Source organism: Phascolarctos cinereus, unplaced genomic scaffold (genome assembly GCF_003287225.1).
Source record: "Phascolarctos cinereus isolate Bilbo 61053 unplaced genomic scaffold, phaCin_HiC Scaffold_3;HRSCAF=262, whole genome shotgun sequence".
Classification (NCBI taxonomy): Eukaryota; Metazoa; Chordata; class Mammalia; order Diprotodontia; family Phascolarctidae; genus Phascolarctos; species Phascolarctos cinereus.
The window spans coordinates 89,483,032-89,509,311 of NW_027555736.1; the positions used below are offsets into that span (position 1 = coordinate 89,483,032).

Here is a 26,280-nt window from a genome sequence, read left to right on the forward strand (position 1 = left end):
GGTCTGAGGCCAGATTTGAACTCAGGTCCTCCTGACTTCAGAGCCAGTGCTCTATCCACTGTGCCACCTGGCTGCCCCTCCCCCATCACTTCTGCACCAACAGTGGCTGAGGGGTGGAAGGGGCAGAAGGGCTAAGAATCACACAACTTTGAAACCATCAACAAACTTTGATTTGACTATTGACGTCCTTTTTCAATAAAAATCTTGTCGGAGGAGATGAATTATATCAATCTTGACATTTTTGCTAAAATTGAATATAAAAAAAGGAAGAAGTTGCAGTTAATGGGAAAATGATTCAGAGGTTCTCCTTGGAAAGGCAAAGAAAGGAGTTGGCAGCCTAAAGACAAGAAGACACATTATTTCATGAGTTATTTGGTCATTATGTATCACAGTACAAATAATGAGTATTTTCAAAAAGACCACCAGAAAAATAATTGCCGTTTACACACAGTTGCTAAGGATTCAGTGGTAGAGAAATCCTACACAGAACTTGATAAGACCTCCAAATTAAATCAATATGGACCCTGATGCTTGGTGATGAAAATTCAGAGGTAGGAAAAGTTGAAAGTGGGAAGAAATATATGGGAAAACATGGATCAGGGGAAAGGATGAGAAAGGCCAAAGATTTGTAGATTACACAGAAATTTTGTGCCTTTATTTCATGAGCACTTTCCTCGAGAAAAGGACTGGAGAAGGACATTGAGAGTTTTACATAACGCCATCAATAACGAAGTATGTTATATTTTAACAGGCAGGAAAAAGTTTGTTATTTATGTAGGAGCTATCTCTGATTCAGCTATATACACACAGTCATACCATCAACTCATCATAACTAACATGAGAACTAGGGGAAAAAAAGAAAACAATAATAAGAAAAAAAAGACGTGGCATATAATTGAAGCAATTTAGGTTTTAACTATTTATTTACTTATTTTTTTTCTTATGAGAATTTTTCTTTTCATTCTCTTTGAACACACATCGCTATTCCCATCCCTCCTCCAATGCAAACAGCAGCAACTCCACGGGTTCCACCAATTCGCTCCAGTGTATGTAACAGAGTAACAAGAATTTGACGCCTGATGCCCCAGTGGGATGCCCCAAAGCTATGGCTCCACCTTGAATATTGACCTTTTCTGGATTCAATCCAAGTTCCTTTGATATTGCTACAGCAAGGGATGCAAAGGCTTCATTGATTTCAAATAAGTCAACCTCCTCTAGTGTCCAATTTGCTTTGGCAACAGCCTGCTTTATTGCTGGAATTGGTCCTGATCCCATAATGGAAGGATCTATACCAACTTGTGACCAGGATACAATTTGTGCTAAGGGAGTAAGACCTCATCTTTCTGCTTCTGACTTCTTCATGAGAACCACAGCTGCAGCTCCATCATTTATTCCTGAAGCATTAGCAGCAGTTACTGTTCTGGATCCATCTGTCAGAAAGCAAGGCTTGAGTTTGGACATTGCTTCTAAAGCGCTTCCATGGTGAGGAAATTCATCTGTTTTAACTTCCGCAGTCGCTTTTCTGGAAGGCACAGAAACAGGTACAATCTCTTTGTCAAAATAGCCCACTTTTTGAGCAGCCTCTGTCCTGTTCTGTGACAAGACAGCATATCCATCTTGGTCTTCTCGACTCACTTTCCATTTTTGTGCCACATTTTCAGCTGTAATACCCATGTGATAATTGTGGAATGCATCTGTAAGACCATCACAGATCACACTGTCCTTCAAAGGGGTCTCTCCCATTTTCAATCCTGTTCTTAAGTGAACAAAATGAGGAGCCTTGCTCATGCTTTCCATGCTTCCAGCTACCCCAATGCTGGACTCTCCAGTCCCAACAGACTGGGCCCCGAGGCACACGGCTTTGAGGCCTGACCCGCAGATCATCTGACAGCTCCAAGCTGGCACCGGGTAGGGGATTCCAGCCCCCACACTGGCCTGTCGAACAGGATTCTGACCACAACCTGCTGACAACACATGCCCAAAAATGACCTCAGACACATCTTCTGGAGCAACACCAGCCCTTTTTGAAACTTCTTTAACGACAGTGGGGCCCAGCTCACGGACAGGGACAGTAGATAAAGCACCATTAAAGGACCCTATCACAGTTCGGGCAGCTGAGACGATGGCCATGGGGTCCGAGCCTGAGCTCATCCTCCAGCTGGTCTCGGGGTACGGCGGCTGTGGCGGTGGCTGCAGCTACTCGGCTACTCGGCTTCCCAGAGCATGCTCGGGTCTCATCTCAGGTTTTAACTATTTAAACAGGTAATTGCCTATCATAAACGGACAGCAGAAATGTTACTGGCATGGACTATAACAATTTTACCCACGTGTTCAATCACAAATTAATTGCCATGACAAGGAAACCAGAAGACTCCAGAAAGAAACATAGTCAGTATACACCTGTCTTATTCGTCAAGTGGAGAGAGATGGCTACATGAAGTTATAAACACATCTGTAAAATCTCACAAAGAAGGGCGATAGACAAATGTGAGAATTAATCATTTCATAAAAGCACAATGAAATCAGCGCAAAGAAAACTTGGCAAGATGGTACAATGGAAAGAACATTGGCTACAGGAATCAGAGGTACTTACGACCTGTGGAAATGGTCACTTAACTTCCCCTGGGCACATCTCTAGGCCTCAGTTTCCTCATCTGTAAAATGAGATGAACTAGAGGACCCATAAGGTTCCTTCCAGTTCTAGATTGATGATTTTATGATAAATAATTTTAAAAAGTCATCCTAAGGGCATTTAAGAATGAAAATGGGAGTACAACAAACAAAAATAATAAGGAAAAAATGTATAAAAAGCATTGTAACAAACTCTGGCTCCCTCATAAACAGAGTAACCACCATGTTACTTAACATCGTAGTCCCAGATGTGTTTATGGAAGAGGTAAAAATGCTACTAACAGGAATAAAGGGAAAAATTAGCCAGATTGGACCAAATACAGATAAAAGACATCTGTGTGGGAAGTGACACAATTGTAAAGGTGTTGAGGGATTGACATACAGGACATCTGAAGGAGGGGAAGATAGCAAAGAAATGGAAAAAAAATCTTGGATCTTTTTACTACTAAAAAAAGGCAATTTATAGAATGTCAATAACTGTTGAGATATATTTCTACTCTCCTACTTACACAAAATCTCCAGGAGAGACATCAGCATAAGTTGATGAGATTATTAGTAGGTATCATTGATGAGGGTATCAGTAGGGAATAAGCAGACTTTTGAAAGCAACATTCAGCAGTGGGCCACATTTTAATATTTTGTAATTAACTGAAAGATGTGGAGAATACAAGATCCCACTGTGCTTATTATTTGTTGATTATGAAATAGCATTTGATCTGGTAGAACAAAATGTCACCTTACAGGCTCTTTTACGAGGTGTGTCCCATCTACACATAAAGATCTTTCAAGATGTTTTGAAAGGCATAACAGAAGGAGTAATCCTCTGCAAAGACTCTCTGATAATAAATATCAGGTGAGGCATAAAACAAGATGTATGCTCACTAAGGGCATTTGTGCCTGTGATAGAGGAGATCCAGCACAGAATCCAAGTTGAAAGGAGTTTTCTTATGTGTGGGGAGGTCCTCCAGATGTTCCTGTATACAGAAAAGACCTGGATGAAGAACATCTGTTGCCCAGATTACGAATCATTTGGACGGATAACTTATCAAGCTTGCCCATCAGCATGTATAGACGACAGTACAGATGGACAATGATTTGGATTCAGAGTTGAATGGGAGGAGGAAGATGGGCTGTATTGACTTTGGGTAATTGCAAAGTTCTATTGATGTCTTCAAGATTCCCATGATAGCAAAACCTCAACTTTTGAATTTCAACATTCTATTGACATTGCTATATGTTAATGCGCTATGGAATGCATCAGTATCCAAAAAAACTAAGTCTGAATATCACACAGAGAATAGTGGAAGGGAACGTGGTGTATGTGAATGTTCTGCAACATCTAATCAATGAGGAGTAAGAAATATAATCAAGAAATCTATGAATAGGAAGAAAAAATGGGTTGGTGATGTGGTAGGGGTAAGGGATGACAGGTGATCATCCAGAGTGCTTCATTGGTGCCCTCTGGATGTCAAGAGACATTGAAGAAGACCTTCCATATGCTGGGTGGACTCTCTGTGATGAACTTATAGGAGGACATGGACAAAAGTTTCACAGGATAGGTAAGCATGGATGAGTTTGGGGCTACATCATAGGGGTGGGGAACTTCCAAACTAATGAGACCACAGATTCTTTTGAGTATTAGGAATGTAAATTTAAGTTATTATTGTATTAATGGATAAAAGGCTAGCCTCAGACTCAGGAAGACTTGGGTTTAAGTTCAGCCTTTAATGCATACTAGTTGCACGATCATGAGAAAGTTACAGATTCTTCATCTCTGAAGGGAGGGGGTTAGAGTTGATGGCCTTTAAGGCCCTTTCTATTTTTAGATATGCTCAGTTAGTTTCTCCTAGAACTTCTAGTTTAAGTAAGGGCCCAGACCAGCCATATTCCCTCTTTCATTCCTCTCTGGGCTCCATTTCTGACTTTCTAGACTTCTTTCTCCACCATGCTTAGGCTTAGGTACATCCTCTCTCCCCATTCCTCCTTCCTTTTATGTGTTATCTCCACCTGTTAGAATGTAAGCTTCTTGAGGGCAGGATCTGTCTTTCTTTTTGCTTGTATTTGTATCCCCAGCATTTAGCACAGCATCTGGCACAAAGTAAATGTTTAATAAAAATGTTTTTTGACTTGACTTGACTTGCCCCAGCCAGCTCTCTAAGACTATAAGTTACAGATGAGTTGTCAATCAGCATCAGTGGAAAGATTTTTTCTATCTGGAGTTTTCCCACCAATGAAATCAAAGATCCAGATTTTTAAAAATGAAAGTTGTATGTATTTATGTCCCTATTAATCTCTCTATTGAATGGCTCATTATATTCTGATTTCTGTGATTTATTTCATAGTGTTTGGTTTAGGGTCTCTGTGATTTTTCTTACAAGGATGTATGTTTCTTGGGGTTTTGTACTTGGAAGTACTATCCTTTCTCTGGGGAATTAAAACAAATTGATATTGCTTGCAAGAGAATATACATACATATATAGCTATATTAATAATACATATAGCTTTTTAATAATTAATGGCTTTTCCCTCATGGTAGGATTGTTTATGTTGGATCCTTATTTCCTTTCTCCCTATAGAATCGGCATTAGCTTCATATGCAGAATCTCAAGAGAAAATAAACGGGAAGCACCTTTATGTAAGTGCCTTTGTTCTTTACTTGAGAGTACCCAAGGCCAAACTGTTGACAATAACTGGGCAATTAAAAAATGGAACTTCCTGAGAAGACTAATGCCCATAATAATTCAGCACTACTCTGAATATCTATGTAGTTTCACTGTCTTTTGCTTTCAGCCATCTGAGAGGTCTCCCCTTGTTTTCTCAATTATCATCTTGTAGATAAGTACCCATCTGGACCTAAAAGTTCCCAGAGCACTTAGCATCATAGATCAGATGTTTCCTATACTTCCCAGTGAGGAAGACAGAGAGAGAGAGAGAGAGAGAGAGAGAGAGAGAGAGAGAGAGAGAGAGTGTGTGTGTGTGTGTGTGTGTGTATGTGTGGTGGGATGGGGAAAGGTCATTCCAATCCTATGCCTCTCACCCCCCTGAACCAATTACACAATGCTCAAAGATTCCTAAACATAAGTCTGGAAGCAAAGGGAACAGATAACACTTGGCTCCCCATCAATCACTATTCTTTAAACTCTGGAAAGTGAAGCAACATCCTTTACATACATGGAAAATGAGACTTTTCCTGCATAAATTGAGAAAGATGGGGAATCATCTTGGGAGCTGCTGTGTTACCTACCCAATTTAGATGAAAACTCGGAGGGCTACATCACATCCCCCTCCCATCTTCAGGCTTTATAAGACTTTGGTCAGCTGTGCAAATATCCTTTAATAAGTCTCGCTTGGACACATAAGGTCTTGTGTTTGGGTTTTCTCTAAAATAGTAGTGACCTGGGAACTTCTTAATTTGCTGGACTGCAGTATCTCCCATGGAGTTGGCATGTACACTCTGACTGCAAGAGGAGGGACCCATGTCCAAGTCCCCAGCTAGAGAGCATTTGTGACCAATGTCTCCTGGTTGGTCCCTTGGTTCCCATGACAGGGTGGGGAGAGCAATGTCAGAGATGATTAGCGACTGAGCCAGAAAGTACCACCCCATCTTGGGCTCTTTGTAGAGCAAAGAGAGACCCTTTCAGTCCTCTTTGGACATGGCCTCTTTGTTGGAACTTGGCCAATGCCAGCTCTCCCTTCAGCTTCAGTCGAGTTAAATGGATTGATCTACAGTTATCCCATCCGCATCCTAATTTTCCCCATTGTGATTTCGATATATTGCGGGTTGGCATAAGAAATTAAGTGGGAATTTTGGGGGATTTTTGAGGAAGCCACAGATGACAGGCAAAGGCCAGCAGACGACACAAAGCCTATGACCAAATACTCCAAATTTCACAATAAGGTAATGTAAACACCTCATAAAAGAAAGAAAAAATTCAGACCTCTTCTCTGGTACAGAGGGAGGACCAAAAATTTGAGGCATCACTTCTCTACCCCTTGTGATGTAGAAGGGATAACTGCACACTCTCCCTGTTTTCCCAACAGTATGATGGCTGTGAGACCATGATGATAAGAACATACACTTGCCTAGAGGATCCTGAGACTGGATCTCAAATCTGCCTCTTCTGCTTTGTGATTTATTTACTTTTTTGCCTTAGCAATAGGTTGCTAAACTCTGAGATTGAGAGGCAGTGCGGTGGTGCAGTGTCTAGAGCATGAAACCTGGAATCAGAAAGATCTGAGTTCAAATCTAGCTTTATACACTTACTAGCTGTGTGGCCCCCGGGTAAAGTCAATTATCTTTGTCTGTTTTAGTTTCCTCAACTGTAAAATGAGGGTAATAATAGCACCCACCTCACAAGATTGTTGTGATGATCAAATGAGATAATATTTGTAAAGCACTTAGCACATAGCAGGTGCTTAATAAATATTTATTACCTTCTTCCCTCAAACAAAACAAACTCCTGAAAAGGCCATAATCAGAAAAAGGTGTCTCCATTTGTACTCTGAGTCCCACCGTGGGATGTGGCCAATATCTCCTTTTCCTTTACCTAGTGTGAATAGTGAGCACCAAAAATTACCTCATTTGCAGAAGTCTTTGCTACCAAATGTACAAATTGAAATGGAAAGGAGAAATGAATAAAGTCAATCTCTCATTTTAAAAGGACTTGCTCAGAGTTCTCATTCAAATTTCTGTACTGAGCAGCCCAAATTCACTTCTCTACTAGATCTGAAACTCCTTGAGGTCAGGGACCATATCTTGTGACCTTTACACTTCTAGTCCAGGAGTTCTTATCCTGAGGTCCAAGGACCCCTTCTATCGACAGATTTCAGGGAGATCTGGGAACCTGGATGGGAAAAAATTATGTATTATTTTCACTGACTTCTAACTGGTTTCACACTTCTTTTGATTATACAATTTTTAAAAAGAATTATTCTGAGAAGGGGTCTATAGGATTTACTTGTCTTCCAAAGGGATCTATGACACAAAAAGTTAAGAATACATGGCCTACTGTCTTCTCTTTTCCTGGCCAAGAATCACTTCTGCTATAGGGCCTCTCATATTATAGATTCAAAGACTAGATTCTACCTCCTTGACATCTTTTGTATCTATGGCCTCTTCCCTCTAATTGAGGTCACACAGTAGGCACTTAATAAGCATCTGCTGAATTGAATTTGTGGAATATGCCAATTACAGTATTCAAAGGGAAATAAGCACTTGACAGTTTATCTGGAGCACTGTCCTTCCCTACTTGAGCTTACTCTGAAGTGGGTTTAGGTTCACTGTTACCAGCATGATAGTAGAAACTGAAGGTCACATCAATATAAATATTAAGGCACAAATATAGCCCATTAAAATTATCGATCTTTTGATTTTGTATCACCTTTATTTTTGCCTATATCCCATTCCTTTCCCCTACCCAGCAATATATCCATTGTAAAGAGTAAAAAAGAAAGAGGTAGAAAAGATTATCAAAGCTATTCCACCAGTCTGACTATATATATAATGCTCTAAGCCTATAGTCCACCCCCTACCTCTACAAAGAAGAGAGGTAGGTACATCTTATCATTTCAGAAAGTCTATTTATAATAATAGCTTCATTCACCCTTAGCTGTGGCAACCAACTCATAAAGCCAAGTGTTTCAAAGCAAAGAATCTCACAAGTACTTGCTAATGGGTAACTAGAGCTGGTTTCAAGGGCCTGTAATTTCATACTTGCATTCTAATGTCCTTTGTCAACAGGGGGTGGTGCTTTCAATTGCATTCGAAAGGTCTCTTCAATATTTTCATAAGGCTGATTCTACTGATTAGCAAACCACCTGGGTTCTACAGATAGGTTAGAGCATAGAATGTATCTGGAAGGAAATAACCCCAAGTTTTGTCAACCTCATCCTCATAATCATCCATGAAGAACTTTTACCGTAACCCTAATATTTTGTGGAGTGGTGTTGGGATGGACATCATCTTTTTTTAAAAATTAATTTGAGTTATCAACAATCCCTTCCATAAGCTTTTGAGTTTTAAGGATGGACATCATCTTGTGGCAGCTCGCCAGGCCTAGTCTCAGCTCAATACTGAAGAGGCAGATGAGTGTGCAGTGGACAGAACACTGAATGTGGAGTCAGAAGAATGAATGAATGAATGAATGAAAAAAGCATTTAGTAAGTGCTTACCGTGTGCAAACATCATGCTAAGCCCTGGGGGTTCAGAAAGAAAATTAAGACAGTCCTTGCTCACATTCTAATAGGAGAGACAACACATGCAGAAAGTTTTAGCTACAAGTCAGATGGAACGGTCTCATGGTCCTTAGGGTGCAGCAGCAAAGCAAATGGCAATACGTCTTTTAAAATGCCATTTCCACTGATGAAATCATAATGGCTTCTGATGTTGTACCACGTGACAGTGCCAAGGACTTTAAGTGGTAAGAACTTTCTTTTCTGGGTCTTCAGCACTCACAGAAGCCACTGCCAGGCCACATTTTCATGCACGTTGCTTCGCAGGATAATGGCTTTGAGGGTTGGCCTGGAAACAGAACAAGTGATTCAGGGATGTTGCCTGTCCTAGAGTTTTTGGGTATTCCTGCCTGTTGGTAGAAGTTGCTCAGAAGTTCCTGTTGGTGGTGGCAAGGAAGGTGGGCCCTTCTCCAGAATCTTGATTCAGTTACTTATTACCTGTGTGACTTTCAAAAAAGATGGGAATGGGTTTAGAGGTTAGATGAGAAGGAAGACAGGAGAAGTAGTAGTCAGTATTGGATTTAGAGGCGACCAGCACATGTTTCATCCATACTCAGCCATTATTTGTAGTGGGTCTTTGGAAGGAAGCTTTTAATTTTGAATCAAATACAGTTGAGCAAGCTAGTTAGTTTCTTCTCCTGGGAAATGGTAGGAAGCATTCTATAAATAAATATAATTTTTCTCAAAAGTCATTAGTGAGGTGAACATGTGTGGGAAACTAGTATTTGCCACAACATTTTGCCATAAGAGTTGCTCCTAAGATTTATCAAGAAACATGACTGAAGGGGAAGGTTTTTGCTTCAGCAAGGGTAGAGGGAAAGGAGAATTTACAATAGTCTGGGTCTGAATAGAGCATCTGAACAGTGCTGGTCTTTGCACCATGGCCCCTGTCTAGGCACGAAGTACAATTTAGCCTCCTTCCTGAAAGAGAAAGGAAAAAGTCTAGGGGGAATAATTCTCCACTCTCCAGTAGTCGGGAAGAATGAATTGTTGTTCTCTGAAAAACCTCTCTTCGATTGTTTCTGAGTTTGTAAGCGAGGGGTATGGACCACAAAATCCAACTCTAAATCAATGAATGTATGACTAGCTTGTGAAGAACATGGTGTTGGACGACTGGATTTGGAATCCCTGAATGCACTTTAACTTGTTGAGCCTGGGGGAGAGCATATCTATTAAAGGCTGATTAAAATACATTTGCCTGGAGTCTTGCAATTCTGATGAAAAGGGCTATCAGTTACAAGGACAAAGCAGCTGATGTATCTACCAAGCTGGATGCCAGAGAAAGAAACAACTGCAGCAAAGGAAGAGGAATAACAAGAGAACCACCCAGTAATTCACAGGACCCCAAAACCCAAGAATGAAACCCATGGCCAATCACTAGAGATTCTAATGTAAAGAAGTATGTTTGATCTCATAGGGACCATTGAGACCCAATAGGATCGATCCATGACTGGACTGTGGCTTTGGAAGGGTAGATACCTTGTTCAAAAGCAGCAGAATAAATATGATAGATGGGTGGGTGAGCAGAGTAGCACTGGAGAGTCAGAAGATATATTCATGTGAAGAAATGAAGGGGAAGGGGTGATGGAAACATGGTTGAGAATGTGTGAGTGAAAAGCAACAAAAGGAAAAACATAAGCTATACTGTCAAAGGAATGTACCACAGATTGCCTGGAGAGAAGGAGGAAATGGACTTGTTTAGGAGCTATGTCACAAGCCTGGCATAGAGCATCATATAAGAAGGATGAGGAACCTCAGTTATCCAGATGCCTGTTGGAGCTCTCTCTCTCTCTCTCTCTCTCTCTCTCTCTCTCTCTCTCTCTCTCTCTCTCATACACACACACACACACACACACACACACACACACACACCATCTAATAATTTCTTGGCTTAATGTCATCCTTGAAAAGGTAGAAAGGAATTGCTATCCTGGACTAGATTTCAATCATCAAAGAGGAACTGGTTACTGAAATAGAAATGATGGGAACCTTTTGGAGAAATGATCACAATTATTCATGACAGCAAAGAGGAAATTCAGCCATAATTTGAATTCTAGATTTGGGGACAGTGGATATTCCCCCACAGAGTGCAAAGGAAGGATGATGGGGTCCCATGGTCCCAAATTCTATAGGGCGGGTGGTAGAATTCCCTCCAATACAGATACTCAATATGTAGATGAGAACTTTGGGGTATGTTGCAAAGGGAATTTTTGTTCAGGTACCAGTTGGATCGAAAAAGCTCTGAGGTCCCTTCAAACGCTGAGATGTTATGGCTGGAGAAGAGTAAATATTGTTTCAGTTTTTAAAAAAGGGAAGAAGGAGAATCTGCAACCAATTGACTGAGATTACTGGAAAAATTCTAGAATGTATTATTATAGGGGTGGTTTCTGGACATCTGTAAAGGGAAGTGTGGATGACTAAGAATTACCATGGCCTCATTAGGACTACATCATTTTAGAATGATCTTGTTTCCCTCTCTGACAAGGTTACTGGTACATCAAGGGAATGCTGTTGGCAGTTTACATAAGGTTTCAGTAAAGCACTTAACAGATTTTCTCATGCTATCTTTATGGAAAAGATGGAAAGACACGGTCTAGACAATAGTAAGTTATATGCATTTGGAATTGGTTGAATGCTCCAACTCAAAGAGTAATCATCAATGCTTTGATGTCAACCTTGAAGGATGTCTCTCGTTGAGTGTCCCAAAGACATGTCTCTGGCTCTGTGCTCTTCACCATTTTTATGAATGATATGGCTGAAGTAGTACTAAAACTTATAGTTTTTCACTTAACACATTCTGTTTTTCATCCTTGTGCCACTGCATAGGTGGCCCCAGGCCTGAAATGTTCTTCTTCATCTCTGTTTCTTAGAATCCACAGCTTCTTTTACACTCAGCTCACACGTCACCTCCTACTCGAGGCCTTTCCTGGTACCTGAAGAGCCCCCTGAAATTCATTTGTGTATTTTTTGTATTTGTATGTGTACATGCTGTTTTCCCCAATAGAAATGAAACTCCTCAAGGGCAGGGATAATTGAGGTTTTTTTTTTCTGCATCCCTAGCACCTAGTACAGGGACCCAAATAATAGATGTTTAATAAATGCCTACTGAATGCTTGAATTGTCTTTTAAATGAATAGCACAATCATAGGACAGGAAAACAGAGGGATCTTAGAGAGGATCTTGTTCAACTCTTAACTGAGGTCTGGAAGGGGGAAGTGATTTCCTCAAGGTCACAGAAAGGCAGACTTAGGACTAAAACTCAGGCAGTCAACAAACATTTATTAAGCACCTACTATGTGCCTGCCCTGGACTAATCACTGAGTGAAAAAGAGAAGTTCCTGCCCTCAAGGAGCTTGCGATCTAGTGGGAGGAGGTGATACAAAAAGAAAGCTGAAATGGAATGGGGGTGGGGTGGAGAGGGAAGGTATGGGGCACAGGGAATAAGAGGAAGAAGTTCAAAGGAGTGTAGCCAGGTGGGAAATGAATCAATGGCTAGCCTGGGCACCCTCCTTAAATGGAGGTTTGGGAAGCAGCCCTCCACTCCACCTTTCATTTGGAAGGGTCCCAAAAGCAGAGGGAACGAAAAAGTGTAAAGTGATCTTATGCAATGATCAGTCCTCGTGACCCTTATCCAGTGGGCATTCTACAGTGCCATGCTGCTAGCTCCAGCTTCTACTCAGTCTGGTTTTCTTTAGGCCTTCTTAGTCTCACCACTTCCTAGAGCACCAGCAGATGCTTTATGCTGCTCTGCCCCTTCCCAAAGCGCAGGACAACTTGTCTTCCCTTCATGGACCCGAGAAACTAGATCTAGATACACTCTTTCCCCTCCATTCTCCTTGGCCCTCACCAGCACGTCAGGGTTATGTTGGGCCAGCTGGTCATGAGATTTACAGAAGCAGCTTGTCATTTGAAATTGATACTTTGGATTTTCCAAAGAAGGCCCAGAATACCTCGCGTCCTAAAGAGCCCTGACCGGAGGTCACTGGCTCTTTTCTGTGCCCAAGGACTGTATCTTATAGTAGTTTTGACAAACACCTATGAAATCTTACTCAGACATGGAATTTATGATGAATCATTCTGGCCTGAAATTTATCTTTACACTCTTAAAACTGCTATTGAAACCACAATCATTTTCCCACACAATCCTTCTTCTACTCAGCCATAACTTGTAACAAAGAATAAACTATTCAGCAAAACTGCTTGACCAAATGGTCTGGCCTGACAATGCATGCAGCATTCTGCACCAATAGCCTCCAAATTTCCCCAGCCCCCAACAGACACATACTTTTACTGAGATAGGAAAGTGTGTTTCATCACCTGTCCTCTGGGATCTGATCTTTTATTTTCTTAAAAATAAAAACTATAGCTTACATTTCCAGAATGCTTTAATGTTTATAAAACACAACATTTTCTCATTTGATCCTCAAAATAATGCTATAAGCACTAGAGTTATTATTTTCCTTCTTTTACAGATGAGGAAACAGTCTCAGAGAAGTTATATGGCTTGTCATCCAGATGGCAAATATCAGAATCAGGATTTGAACCCAGCTCTCTCCTAACTCTAAGTCCAGAACTCTTTGCATTGTGTCATATTAACTCTCTGGAACAATCATTTATTAAGCACCTGCTGTGTGCAATGAGGGCAGCTAGGTGGTACAGTGGATAGAGTGCCTGCCTGGAGTTAGGAAGATTCATCTTTCTCTGAGTTCAAATCCGGCCTTAGACATTTACTAACTGTGTGACCTTGGGCAAGTCACTTAAGTCTGTTTGCCTCAGTTTCTTCATTTGTAAAATGATATGGAGAAGGAAATGGCAAACTGCTCCAGTATCTTTACCAAGAAAACCCCAAATAGGGTCACACAGAGCCAGACACAACTAAAACGACTGAACAGTGAGAATATGTGCTAGGAACTAAAGATATAAAGATAAAAATAAATTGGTTTCTACCCTCAGTGGCTTTTCAAGTACTCACCTTTTATTGAAGTGGAGAAGTAGAGGGGATAATACGTACATATATAAACATATGTAAAATATACATTAATCGGTCTGCAGACAAACACTTAAGACATCTTACCATGTGTCAGGTACTATGTTTAGCACAGTGGATACAAGGACAAAAGTGAAGGCCTTGCCCCCCAAACCTACACCTTTTCCCAATATTCCCATTTCTGCTGAAGGCACTACCACTCTTCTAGTCACCCAGATTTGCACTCAATGTTATCGTCAGCTCTTCACTTTCTTCATTCCACGTATCTAATCAGTTGTTAAACCTTGTTTCTACCTCCACGACCTCTCTCTCACATCTCTACTTCTCTCATCTCACACAGCTATTGTCATAACACAAGCCCTCATTAACTCTTGCCTGGTCCATTAAAATAAACTTCCTAGTTGGTATCCTGGCCCCAAGGATCTTCTCCCTGAACACAGGCACCAAAGTGATTTTCATAAAGTATCACACCCTTTACAAGATGCAAAGTGATCCACTTAAAATCTGAAAGATTATAAAATCTTTTAGAAGGTGCAAATACAACTATTCGAAATCTCTTTGTTACCAGCTTCTTATATCCTGTAATTTCACTGAATGGGACAGGAGAACTCAAGTAGAATCCCTTGATGAATCTTCCTCATCTATGCTACCTATATATTCCATATGTACATATTGTCTTCCCTGTTAGAATGTAAGCTCTTTGAGGCCAGAGACTGTTTAACTTTTTGTATCCCTGGGAGTCATTGGCATAAAGATTATAGTTATAGTACAAAGTGCTAGCAGTTGGGGAGATCAATAACAACATTAATAACATTACAAGGGAAATGCTTAGACTACCTACAAGGTAGGTTATATTTAGGTATTTTAGGTTTGCATACAATTGATGAGCTAATTTCAAATCTATTTTTCTCCAATGTTTATTAAAACACTTTCCATAAGGGAATTTATTGTAGTGCTGTTAATACTTCTGCTTTTCTGCGTTTATTTTTTTTTATGTCCTAGCACATACTTTTTGTAAAGATGCCATGCAAAACTGAGATATATGCATACTCCTTACAATTCCTGCTCAATAATTGCCCGAAGTCTATCATAGCTAACCTTCTAAAATTCTATTCATATCCTTCACTTTTTTCTTATGATTTTGTTAGATTTATCCGTTCCTTTTGTTTTTGACTATTCCTTTTCCAACTCTATTCTCTTTTTTAAATCCTCACCATTTTTCTCACTGTTCCCATCTATTTCTCTGTTGACTTTAATGAATTTCTATTCCAAAGTCTTTGTAATTTATATGATATTCAGCCTTCCTATGCCTGATTCAGATAGGAGTAAGGTTCATGAGATACCTGCTTCCCTCACTCCTACCTCAATGCTTGTATACTCTTCTTATGCTTACCTATGAGAAGTTCCTCTCTCTTCTTCCTCTTTTCTTCCTTAGTATATTCATTTCCCCCCTCCTTTTTCTTCACTAAAAACAAACAGAATGAACAAAACCACATGCAGGCCATGAGTTTATCTTTCTTTGCTCCTTCCTTGATTCTTGAAGATGGTGAGATTATGAAGAGACAATGGTTCTTCTCCTCTGTTAGGAGATACATTCTTAATCATCATTTAGCCCTTCAAATTACACAAATATATTCACCTTTCTGGGTTTATCTTATTTCCTGTGTTTGTTTTTTAAAGATTCCACCTCTAGTTTTCTCAATAGGAATGCTTGAATCTGTTGTACTAAAAGTCCATTCCTCCCCCTCTCCCACAGCACTATATTCTGTTCTGTAAAATAAGTTATTCTTGTTTATGAGCTTTTTGATTTTGTCTTTTGGCATATCATATTCCCAATGTTCCTTACCTTTGTTATAGTTGCTGCCGCACAATTATGTGTGATATTTACTGGGTATGTCATAGTGGGCATTCTTTTTCTTCTGTGGGTTGGACTAGATAGTTATTGCAGTCTCTTCCAACTCTCAGATATTGTCATTTTCTGTTTCTGGTTCTTTGGTGCTTGCTCTCTTTCTCCTTGGCTGGCTTCTAAAATTTTTTCTTTTACATGGAAGCTCTGGATTTTGGTTATGGTATATCTGGGTGTATTCAATTTAGAGTTTCTTTTAGCACATGACTGGTAGATTCTTTCTATTTTCACTTTGCTTTCTGGCTCTAATTTTCCCTTTATGATTTCTCATACTGTGGCATGCAGGTTTATTTGATCAGATAATCTGATGGTTCTTAAGTTCTCTCTCCTTGTGTCCCATTTCCCAGTTCAGTTGTTTTCGATAGTAGGTACCTAAAATATTCTTTTAATTTTCCAGCCTTTTGTCTTTGTTTTATTATTCCTTGATTTCTTATGGAATCATTGAATGCTCTTTGTTCCACTCTGTTTTTCAGGGTGTCCACTGCTAGTTTAAAGTTTGCTACTTCTTGTTTTAAATTGCTTATTCTCATTTAAAGTGATTTAATTTCATTTTTAATCTTTAATTTCAGCTCTTTCTTCATTTCTTCAATCTACTCTTTGAGACCTTGTAGCCAATCCATTTTCTCCACCGAGGTTTTACTTATAATTACTGTGGAGTTACTTTCTTCTGTGATTTTATCTTGGAATCTCTTAACCCATAGTATTTCTTCATTGTATTGGGAGTTTTCTTCTGTTTATTCATGGCTTTCACTTCTGTTCCTGGATGGGGACTATGACAGAACTAGCTCTGCCACCTCCCCCCCATTCTTGGATAGGGTGACCAGGCCCATGTCCTGTTGTTAGGACAATTCAGATGCCACATCTAAGCCACAACTCTTCCTGACGTAGCTGGGTCCTGTTTTCCTTTGCTCATTGAAGCCCCAAAGTGAGAGACTGCTTGGGGCCAAAGCCTGTCTGTCAGCAGTCTTAGCCTGGGATCCAGAACCAGACCTGGAGTCCAAGATTCCACCCTGCATTGTTCTTGGCATTTGCTTTGTCTCCTGACACGTCCCCAGCACTGGTTCCAGGAACCCTCTCTTGGTGAATTCCGTGTGTTGGTTTCACTACCCCTCATCTGCCTCCATCCCCCCAATCTACTAGAAGATCCTTTGGTGTCCTTTGCCTCTTTTCCTAGGGAGATGCTGGTGTTGGCTTCAGGTTCCGCGACCAGACAGCACTGATGGGTTCCCTGGCTATTAGGACACTCATGGTTTCTGCTTCTCCTCCTGGCCTGGCCCTACTACTGGCTCCAGGCCCTGTCTCCTGGGGGTGCTGAAGCCTGGGCTAGCTTTGGTCCTGTCTCAGGCTCCTTACACAGTCACCTACTGGGAGGTCTGTGGCATCTGTCTCATCTCTTGAAGAGGACATTTCTGAGGCAACATCTTGTTAGCCCAGTTGGAATCACTGTCTGTACTAAAGGGTAATAAAATGGCATTTATTTTAAAATATTATATGATTTTTGGATTTTTGTGGTTAAGCTGATAATCACTCTAAATTAGTAAACTCTTGAGTTTGGTTTAGACAAAAAGAAAACCTTTTCCTTCTTATTATTTCCATTTAGATTATTTCTAGAATGTTTTTTAGTGCCCACAAAACCCACCTCAAACTACTCTTTCCCCAAAGACAAATGAAAACAAATCTAATACCAGGAGGCCAGTCACATCAGGAACTCTGGTGGGGCTTTGAGTATTTTACTTAGATACCTCAGGCCCATCTTCATTACATTCCTAGAGCTGGCAAGAATATTGAGCTAGTATGGCAGGACAATAAAGATAAATAAATAAATTGTTGAACAATTCAAGACCTTGGAGGAAGCATAGGAATGGCCAGGGGCACTTTGCCAAAGCTAATATTGAGATCTTTGTGAGGCTGAGACAATTCAGGTCAAGTCAACAAGCATTTATTATGCGCCTAGTATGGGTAAGGCACTATATTAGGTCCTGGGAAAAAGAGCTGGGCCCCATTGCAGCACATATACTAGAAGCATCCATTTGCATGCAAATAAACTAATCTAGAGTCATTTTTATTGTAATTATTAAAGTAGGGCCCTTAAGGAACTTTCCTAGGCAACAGGATGTTAGTCTAGTTAGAATGACTACATATTCTTTAAAGTAATAAAACTCCACTTTTTTTTGAGATACAGAGAATTTAAATATTGGATCACCTACAGGAAACCTATAGCACAAGAGATCCTATTCTATCACATTCTCAGCTCTTGGGAAGCAACATGGTGTTGTGGAATGAGAACTCAACAGCGAGTCAAAAGACTGGTTCAGTTTCTGAGCCTTCCACTTACAAACTGTGTGGTCTCGTAGAAATCACTTAATCTCCCTGTGCCTGCTTCCTCATCTGCATGCTGGCGATAATTATAATTTCACTACCGACTTCATAGGGATGTTGTGAGAATGACAATAGTGGCAAAAATAATAACTATCATTTAATATAATGCTTTAAGATTTATAAGGTGTTTTACATACTTTATCCCTAAAGGTGATTACAAAGCGTCCCAAAAGAAGCTTATATATACACACATACATACTCATATAAATATAGCTATAGATAGTTGTAGATATTGGTAGATGATAGACATGTATACATGTATATATGTATGTATATGTATATATGTAAACATATACGTATATATGAATTGTTTTGTAAAAATAAAGTACTTTATAAATATCCAATATTACTATTTCCTTTTTCTCCTTCCATCATCCTCTTCTCTTATTCTTCCTCCTCCTCCTCCACTTCTTCATCATCATCTTCTCTTCATCATAATCATCACTTCCATCTTCTCTTCATCATCATCACCACCATCATCTTCTCTTCCTCCTCCTCTTCTTCTTCATCATCATCTTCTTCTCTTCCTCCTCTTCATCATCTTCCCTATCATCATTTTCATCTTTTCATCATCATCATCATCATCATCCTCTTCTCTTCCTCCTCCTCCTCTTCTTCATCATCATCTTCTTCTCTTCCTCCTCTTCATCATCTTCCCTATCATCATTTTCATCTTTTCATCATCATCATCATCATCATCATCATCATCCTCTTCTCTTCCTCCTCTTCCTCTTCTTCATCATCATCTTCTTCTCTTCCTCCTCTTCATCATCTTCCTATCATCATTTTCATCTTTTCATCATCATCATCATCATCACCCTCTTCTCTTCCTCCTCCTCCTCTTCTTTCTCCCCTTTGTCCCTTAATTGACTACAAGTTCCCTGGAGCTTGTTGCACCCCTAGACCTTGATTAGGTTTTCCAGGGGATAGTCAAGACCCAAGCGGTCATACAGCGTCCCAGAAATCATTAGCTTTTTTCCTGTGCAAGCAGGAGAGAAAAGATTTCTTCCTGTATGCAGGTAGTGACTCAGGAAGGATTGAGGGCCAGTATACGGCAAGGGCCCAGGCATCTAGTTTTCAATACAGGAAACAGAGATTAGGCAACAGTTATGTTCAGAGCACTCTTCCAGGTGGGAAGATAAGGGAGATGAGAAGCTTAGCTAAGACAGGCTCCATGGAGTTTACACTCCAGCATGAAGATATGGACAATAAGCACGAGGATACAAGCTGATAAATCAAGACACCAAGGATCTATAATTGCCTCAGCAAAGCATTGACTTAGGTTGTAATTCATGTCTAAGAGCAGAGGAGTCTAGGGAGTCGCACAAGACTCAGGTAAGTTAAATGACTTGTCCAGGGTCACACAGCTAATAAAAAAGTCAAGAATTAATTGTAGGTCTTGTTAACTATAAAAGTAACATTCTATCCAGTATGATAATAATAACAAGAGTGATAACAATGATAGTTAGCATTCATGTAGGGCATACTATGTGCCAGATACTGTGCTAAGCTCTTTACAAATGTTATTTGATCCTCAAAATAACCCTGGGAGGTAGGTATTATTATTTCCCCTATTTTACAGTTCACTGTAAACTGTGGCAAACAGAGGTCAAGAGACTTGCCCAGGGTCTCACAGCTAGTATGTGTTTGAGGTTGGATTTGAACTCAGGTCTTTCAGACTCTAGTCCCATCATGCTATCCATCATACATCTAGCTTCCTTTAGCTACTGGTGTGCTAATATAAACACGTATACATATAACACTTCAGGAATTCAAAGATCCCCAATTTTTTGTGTTAGACTTTTTTTGGGTCAAAGCTATTTATACAGATTACATGCCGCTAAACTTAGCAGATAGTTTTTTATGCGTCATTGTGGCTGAAAAATTAAATATCCTGCAACTAGACTTGTCCATGAGCAGCTCTGAACCTCGCTAAGTTAGTTTTCAGACAATAAACACATGGTCCATCTCATATTTGAAATCTTTCTGATTTCTACCCAGCTAAAATAGCTTTCAAGAAACCAGGGTCATTTCCACACTATAATGAACTATAGTTAGCTAGGGCAGGGAGACTGAGGTTTTGTCCCAGGTGCTAAAATTTAAATGTTGCCAACAATTTTTCAGCAGGAAAAAAACTGTGTTTAATGCTTAGTAAGAATAAGCAGTTCAAATAATTGCATGAAGATTCCTCCCCTCACTCCTGGCAGGTGCACCTTAGGTGAGCTCCTTTCTGACTCAGCTTGGCCTTGTTCTCCCCCTAGTAATGGTCTCCCCATCAGCAGCTTCCTAGTATTCCGTGTGGTCTTGTGTTCTGAGGTCTCTCCCCAAGTTCTTTCTTCTACTTTCATCTGACTTTGTCCTTTAAAGTTGGTTTGATTTTGGAGTTTCTTCCATGCTACTTGCAAGTGGAGCACATTTTGGGGTTCATGCCCTGGTGCCAGATTTGCAAGTTATAGTTCTGTGAAGAGCACCAGGATAGGACTATAATGCAGGAGACAAGCATAATACAAAAGAGATTACATACATGCGTAAGACAGATGTGAACAAAGTGCTACAGAATATGGGAGATCATTTCTAACATTAGTAACAGGGAGGGCTTCAGAAACATTTCAGTTAGGTCTAGAAAGATGGATCAGGTTGTATTCCAGAGGTAGGGACTGGACTTTCTAGAGAATCATTGGTTATGGCTACAACTTAAGAACACTATGAAAACAATTAGAGTAGGACAGGTATAGTTCTAAAAGCTTTTTATAAGCACCTGACTATCCCTAGCAGTGAGGTGGCGTGCTGGATAGAGCTCCTGGCTGGGAGTCAGGTGGACCTGAGTTCAAATCCCGACTCAGACACTTACTAGCTGTGTGACCTTGAGCAAGTCGCTTAACTTAATTTGCCTCAGTTTTCTCATCTGTAAAATGATTTGGAGAAGGAAATGGCAAAGTAGTCCAGTATCTTGGCCAAGAAAACCCCAAATGGAGTCATGAAGAGTTAGATTTGACTGGACAACAATGAAAACCTATCTCTGATTCCTTCCCTAGTAGTTTAATATCAATGAACCAGAGCTATAACTTGCAATTTTGGCTTCTACAGCAAGCTTCATGAAACACACTTGGGGCAAGCATCAGGAAAAGTACTCTAAAATAAATTTTTAAAGGTGAATTCACTTTTGGAGGAGAGACCCTGAAACACAAGGCTCCGTGGTGAAAGACATTGCCGGATCCCAACCCCTATGGACTGAAACATTAGAACATTGCGAGACTAATGCTACAGTGGATGCCGCAGAGGAAGGAGCAACAAGGCAAGAGAGGCCTACAGAGGAGTGCATGGGAGGTACGGCCACCAGGTAAAAGAAGCACACCTGCTGGCAGCTTTTTATTCTAACTAAAGATTTTTTGTTCATTTTAATTGTTTCCTGGATGCTGACTGACTAAATATTTACTGGCAGCACCCCCTAAATGTCCGTGCTTTGCAGCACAGCCCCACGGCCCCACCTTTGTTACAACTCTGCAGTGGACACTCTGAGCACGCTTATTCCACAGGTTACAAGTCTAACCCACATCGCTCCTTATCCTTAGGTCACTCTCCTAGTTTCCATCTCAGCACAAACACCCGAGCATGGTAGGCGGAACCCCTGCTTCATTGTACCCAATTCCATTAGTCATTGTCTGGAGGAAAGAGATGGTGGTGATGACCAGTTAGTCCCTAAATTGATTTCCTGGCTTGGCCGCAAGGGAAGTGGGGCTGCCTTCCAGACTCCGACGGCCTCCTAACGTGGGGCCAGGCAAGGTTCTCACTGCCAGGCCACAGGGTGGGGTATTATATGGGACACAGCTTGTTTTACCTTATAAAATGGGAGTTCTGCATTTCTGGGTGGAAGGAAAGTACAAGACGGGGGAAGGGAAAAGCTGAGGTCCCTGAGGGGTTTTTAATCTTTTCTCCTCTGGGTGTCCTTGGGTGAGCTGCTTACCTTCCATGAGCCTCGATCATCCAGTGGGGGATGACGCTGCATCCCCTCCATTATGGGGCCAGTGAGAATTAATTTTGTTACAGAATACTTGAGCTGAAAGAGATCTTAGAGATGATCTAGTTTAGCCCCTCACTTCGCAAATGAGGAACATGAGGTTTAGAGAAAGGAAGAGATCAATCTGTCACATAATAAGTTAGCGGTCACACTGGGCCTTGGACCCGGATTGCCTGACTCCTAGGCCAGTTCTCTTGACACTTTACCATGATGCCTCTTACAAAGGGCAACACAGGCCCTATGTAAACAAAATTTTTATGGAGGGCTTTAGTTTGGTGTTTCCAGCTCACTTTGCCCAATGGAATTTTAGTACAATATTTCATAGATGTGGAATAATAATTGGCATTTGTAAGGGAGCTTAAAATTTGTTTGCTGAATACTTTACATATATTGTGTCATTTAAGCTTCACAATTACCCTATGAAGTAGGAATTACAGGTATTATTGTCCATATTTTACAGAAGAGGGAAATGAGGTTAACTTTCCCATGTCCACATAGCTTATGTTATAAGTAGAATTTTAACTCAGATCTTCCTGTCTCCTGATCCAGCACTCTTGTCCATAAGACACACCAAGTCTCCAGACTTATGGACTGTAAGAGGCAGAAGAGAACTTAGAGGTCACCTAATCTTTGTTTAAGAGATGAGCAATATGGGAAAAGTGGAATGATTTTTCCCAAGGTCATGTAGCTATTTGTTAGAAGGCTGGGATTGCAATCCAAGTCTTTAGATTTTCAGTCCACTGTTTTTTCTACTACATGACTGTCTTCTCATAGCTAGCAGCAGATAACCAGAGTAGGACCTACTGAATTGAAGTTTGGAGAAAATAAATGAACACTGAATACATCTATTCTTGGTGTACTGGGTTTATCAAGCCAATTGCAGTGGGTTATTATAAAGGACAGTAATCTCAGTAATAATCAATACTTACTTAGCACTTTAAAGTTTGGGAAGCACTTTGCATGCAGAATCTCATTTGATCCTGTGAAGGTGTTATTACCTCCAAGTTCAGACATGTTAAGTGACTTGCCCACAGTCACACATCAAATAAACATCAGAGACAAGATTTGAACATAAGTCTTCCCAAGTTCCGATCTAGCACTCTCCCCACAAAGTCATGGGTAGTGAGATGAGTTCATTTAAGTATCTTGCAATGGATCATTTCTCATCAGGGTAATTCTAACATAATTTTCTTCCTTTTTAGTCTTGAAAGGTAGAGAGTTCTGACTTTGGTATTGCCAAGTTTTGAATGCACCAATTTCAGGACCCGGTGGAATGGGCTTTCAAAATCACATACTCATAGACTAGGCCATTTCCCTCTTCTAGGTGTGAGAAATTTCCAAGAGGTGGGGTGGGAAGAAATGAGTCCTGTTCCTCTGAGATAGCCCCATTTGGTTCTTCCCCAAATGGGCAATGGGAGCCTCCTGCCCCTCTCACATGGACAGGTACAAATCACTGGCTTTCTGACAGAACCTTTGCCCAGAAGACTGGATGTACATGGGATCATAGATCTAGGGCTGAAATGAACCTCTGATAGTCCAACCCCATCATTTTCAGATGAGTTACTAGAGATTAAGTGACTTGCCCAAGGTTACACAGAGAGAAAGAGTCAGAAATGGGATTTGAATGTAGGTCCTCCAATGATAAAGCTTTCCCCACTGTACAAGATTGGCTCCCATGGGACTAGGGCGGGCAGCTCCTTATACATCAGTTTTGGGGAATGTAGGCCATATATAGCAGGGTTAAACTAGGTTGAACCAGCAAGCACTCCTGGAATGTGGTCACAAAGTTAGGAAGTGCTACTCTCTGAATCAAAATAGAATGTACATGTTAGAGGTGAGACTGGTTTGATGGAAGGTACTCAGAATGGATCATTGAACAATTGACAAACAGGAGGTTGACCTGGCTTTAATACAGCAGGGATATGCAGCAAGGATAAAGTGGCACTTAGCGCTGTTAAGTGTTGTACTACTTCCCTTCCCCTCCATGTTGAAATCTATGTGTTCACCAGGGCAAAGTGTCACGACCCAAGTGATCTTCAGGCTTTTACCAAGTCTGAAGGCCACCTATCCTATGTGGGTGGGACCTTTTATGCCTCCAGGTGAACAGATCAACACAACCAGAGGCTTCTAGTAATGTGCACAAAGAACCTAGCTTTAGCCCTGACCCACCCTTGAGACAAGCTTTGTGCCTTTTAGGGAAAATCTAACTTAACTCATGTTGGTGAGGAGAAGGGGAACTCTGGTAGATACTGGTCCTATCACAAGATAAAATTGACCATTTGAAGAAGTTACTCTCCCGGAGAGATCATTTGTGAATAGATTGTTGAGCATGGATTTTCTCTCTAATACCATCAAGGACACCAAGATGTTTATTTTTCAGCAGGATGCCTCCCTCAAACCCATCCCAGAGACAGTGATCTAAAATGTAACAAAAATGAAAGATGCTATTTTGATTAATTACAGTATGCCTAATGTGAGGTACTGCTTTCATAAAAGGAAGGTTGTGGTGTTTGAGTGAAGCCTAGAAGAAGAAAAAATAAAAATTGAATTTGTGTTTCAGATTTATCCAGCACTGGCCAGGGCAAAGACTACCCTGATTCTGATGATTCCTCCTAGTTATCTAGACCAAATTTGCTCTAGAAGGGATGAGGGTGCTTCATCAGGCTGCCCCAGATGGATGGAAATGCCCTTTAAGGAGTCCAATTTCCTTTGCTTTAATTCAGGATCCATACAGCAAACTTCTAATTGCTTAATTTGGTCTTCTGAGTGGATCTACCCAGCAGGAGAAGTGCTCTGTGCAAAATGTCTGGTAGTAGTTTTCTTGCCATGTAAGTATTTTTGTGTATACATATGAATGTATATTATATGTGTATATGTGTGTATTTATATATGCACGTGTGTATATGTGTATGTATTCCAATTCTTCAGTGGATCTGGCATCTCACTCATATGGACACTGTCTTCATTGATGCAGATTATAACCTATTTGTGTCTCCCCATTCTTTTCGACTTCACTATATTCTTCCACAAATTTATGATGGAGGGTCCACTCAACATGCTAGAGACCTTATTAAGATCTTCTGCTATTTCCTACATAACAACAGAATGCCAGTGAGCATTGGTTATTACTCATTCTTATTGGTAGCAACCAGTCCATATTTGTTTCTGGTGATGCATTTTTATGATATATCCTTTAGACTACTCCTGTATGATGCATCATCAGCTGTTCATGTCCACCTTGCCTCTCTCCATTGCTCTGTGGGCAAATCTCAACTTCTATTCTTGGTAAACTGTAGTTTTCCATCTCTCACAACCGTACAAAAATCAGCAGAAGAATACAGGATTTTAAAAAGATTGATTTTTGCTTCAAGGAGAAGTTTGAGATCATTTAAAAGGCTATGTAATTTCCCATGATAAGTCATCCTGCTCTCCTTCTGTTTTATACTATTCCTGACTCATTGTTGACTGGTTGTGTTTGTTCAAGATACATGCACCAATGGATTAGGTTGTCCATCTTAATATATATACACACTCAAGTTCATAAATCTTTTGAAATATCTCTACAGACCCTAAGGTCTCTGGATTCCATGTAAAGAACCTCTAGTTAAGACCACAGGTTCAGGCTGTCCCAATAGATTCTAATGGAACAGCCCATTTAACTGTGGGATAGCTCTATTTGTTAAAAAGTCTTATAGAGAGCTGAAATCTCACTATTAGAGTAATCAGGGGAAGTCTTTCTGATCTGTTGAGCCAGGGCACTTCCTTGGGATCTAAGCCTGCACCCTGGACTCCTCTGGTGCGTCCTATGGTCAGGTACCTTGCTGAAAACATCTACCACCAGCGACTCCTGTTTGGTTCTTGTCTGCTAGAGCTCTGTCAAAGATAGAATGTCAAAGATCTGACTGGTCAGTAGGTTATAAAGGAGAAATGATTTCTGATCTCACCCTCTCTTCCCTCTTTTGAAGATGTGGCCTGGGAATCTGCTCTAGGGGAAGTGCCCCAGTCCAACAGATTGGGGTGGGGTAGGTCCCGATCACACCCACTATACTCCTCTACATGACAGCCTTTAAATATATGAAGGCAGTGAGCATGTTCCTCTGGCGAAATGTTTTCAGTCCCCCCAATTGT

At 40.6% G+C, this 26,280-nt stretch overlaps 1 pseudogene; it reads right to left on the minus strand.

Moving 5' to 3' along the window:
• Positions 1-948: 948 nt before the first annotated feature.
• LOC110209625 (acetyl-CoA acetyltransferase, cytosolic pseudogene) lies at positions 949-2,277 on the minus strand (annotated as a pseudogene).
• Between the last annotated feature and the right edge of the window lie 24,003 nt (positions 2,278-26,280).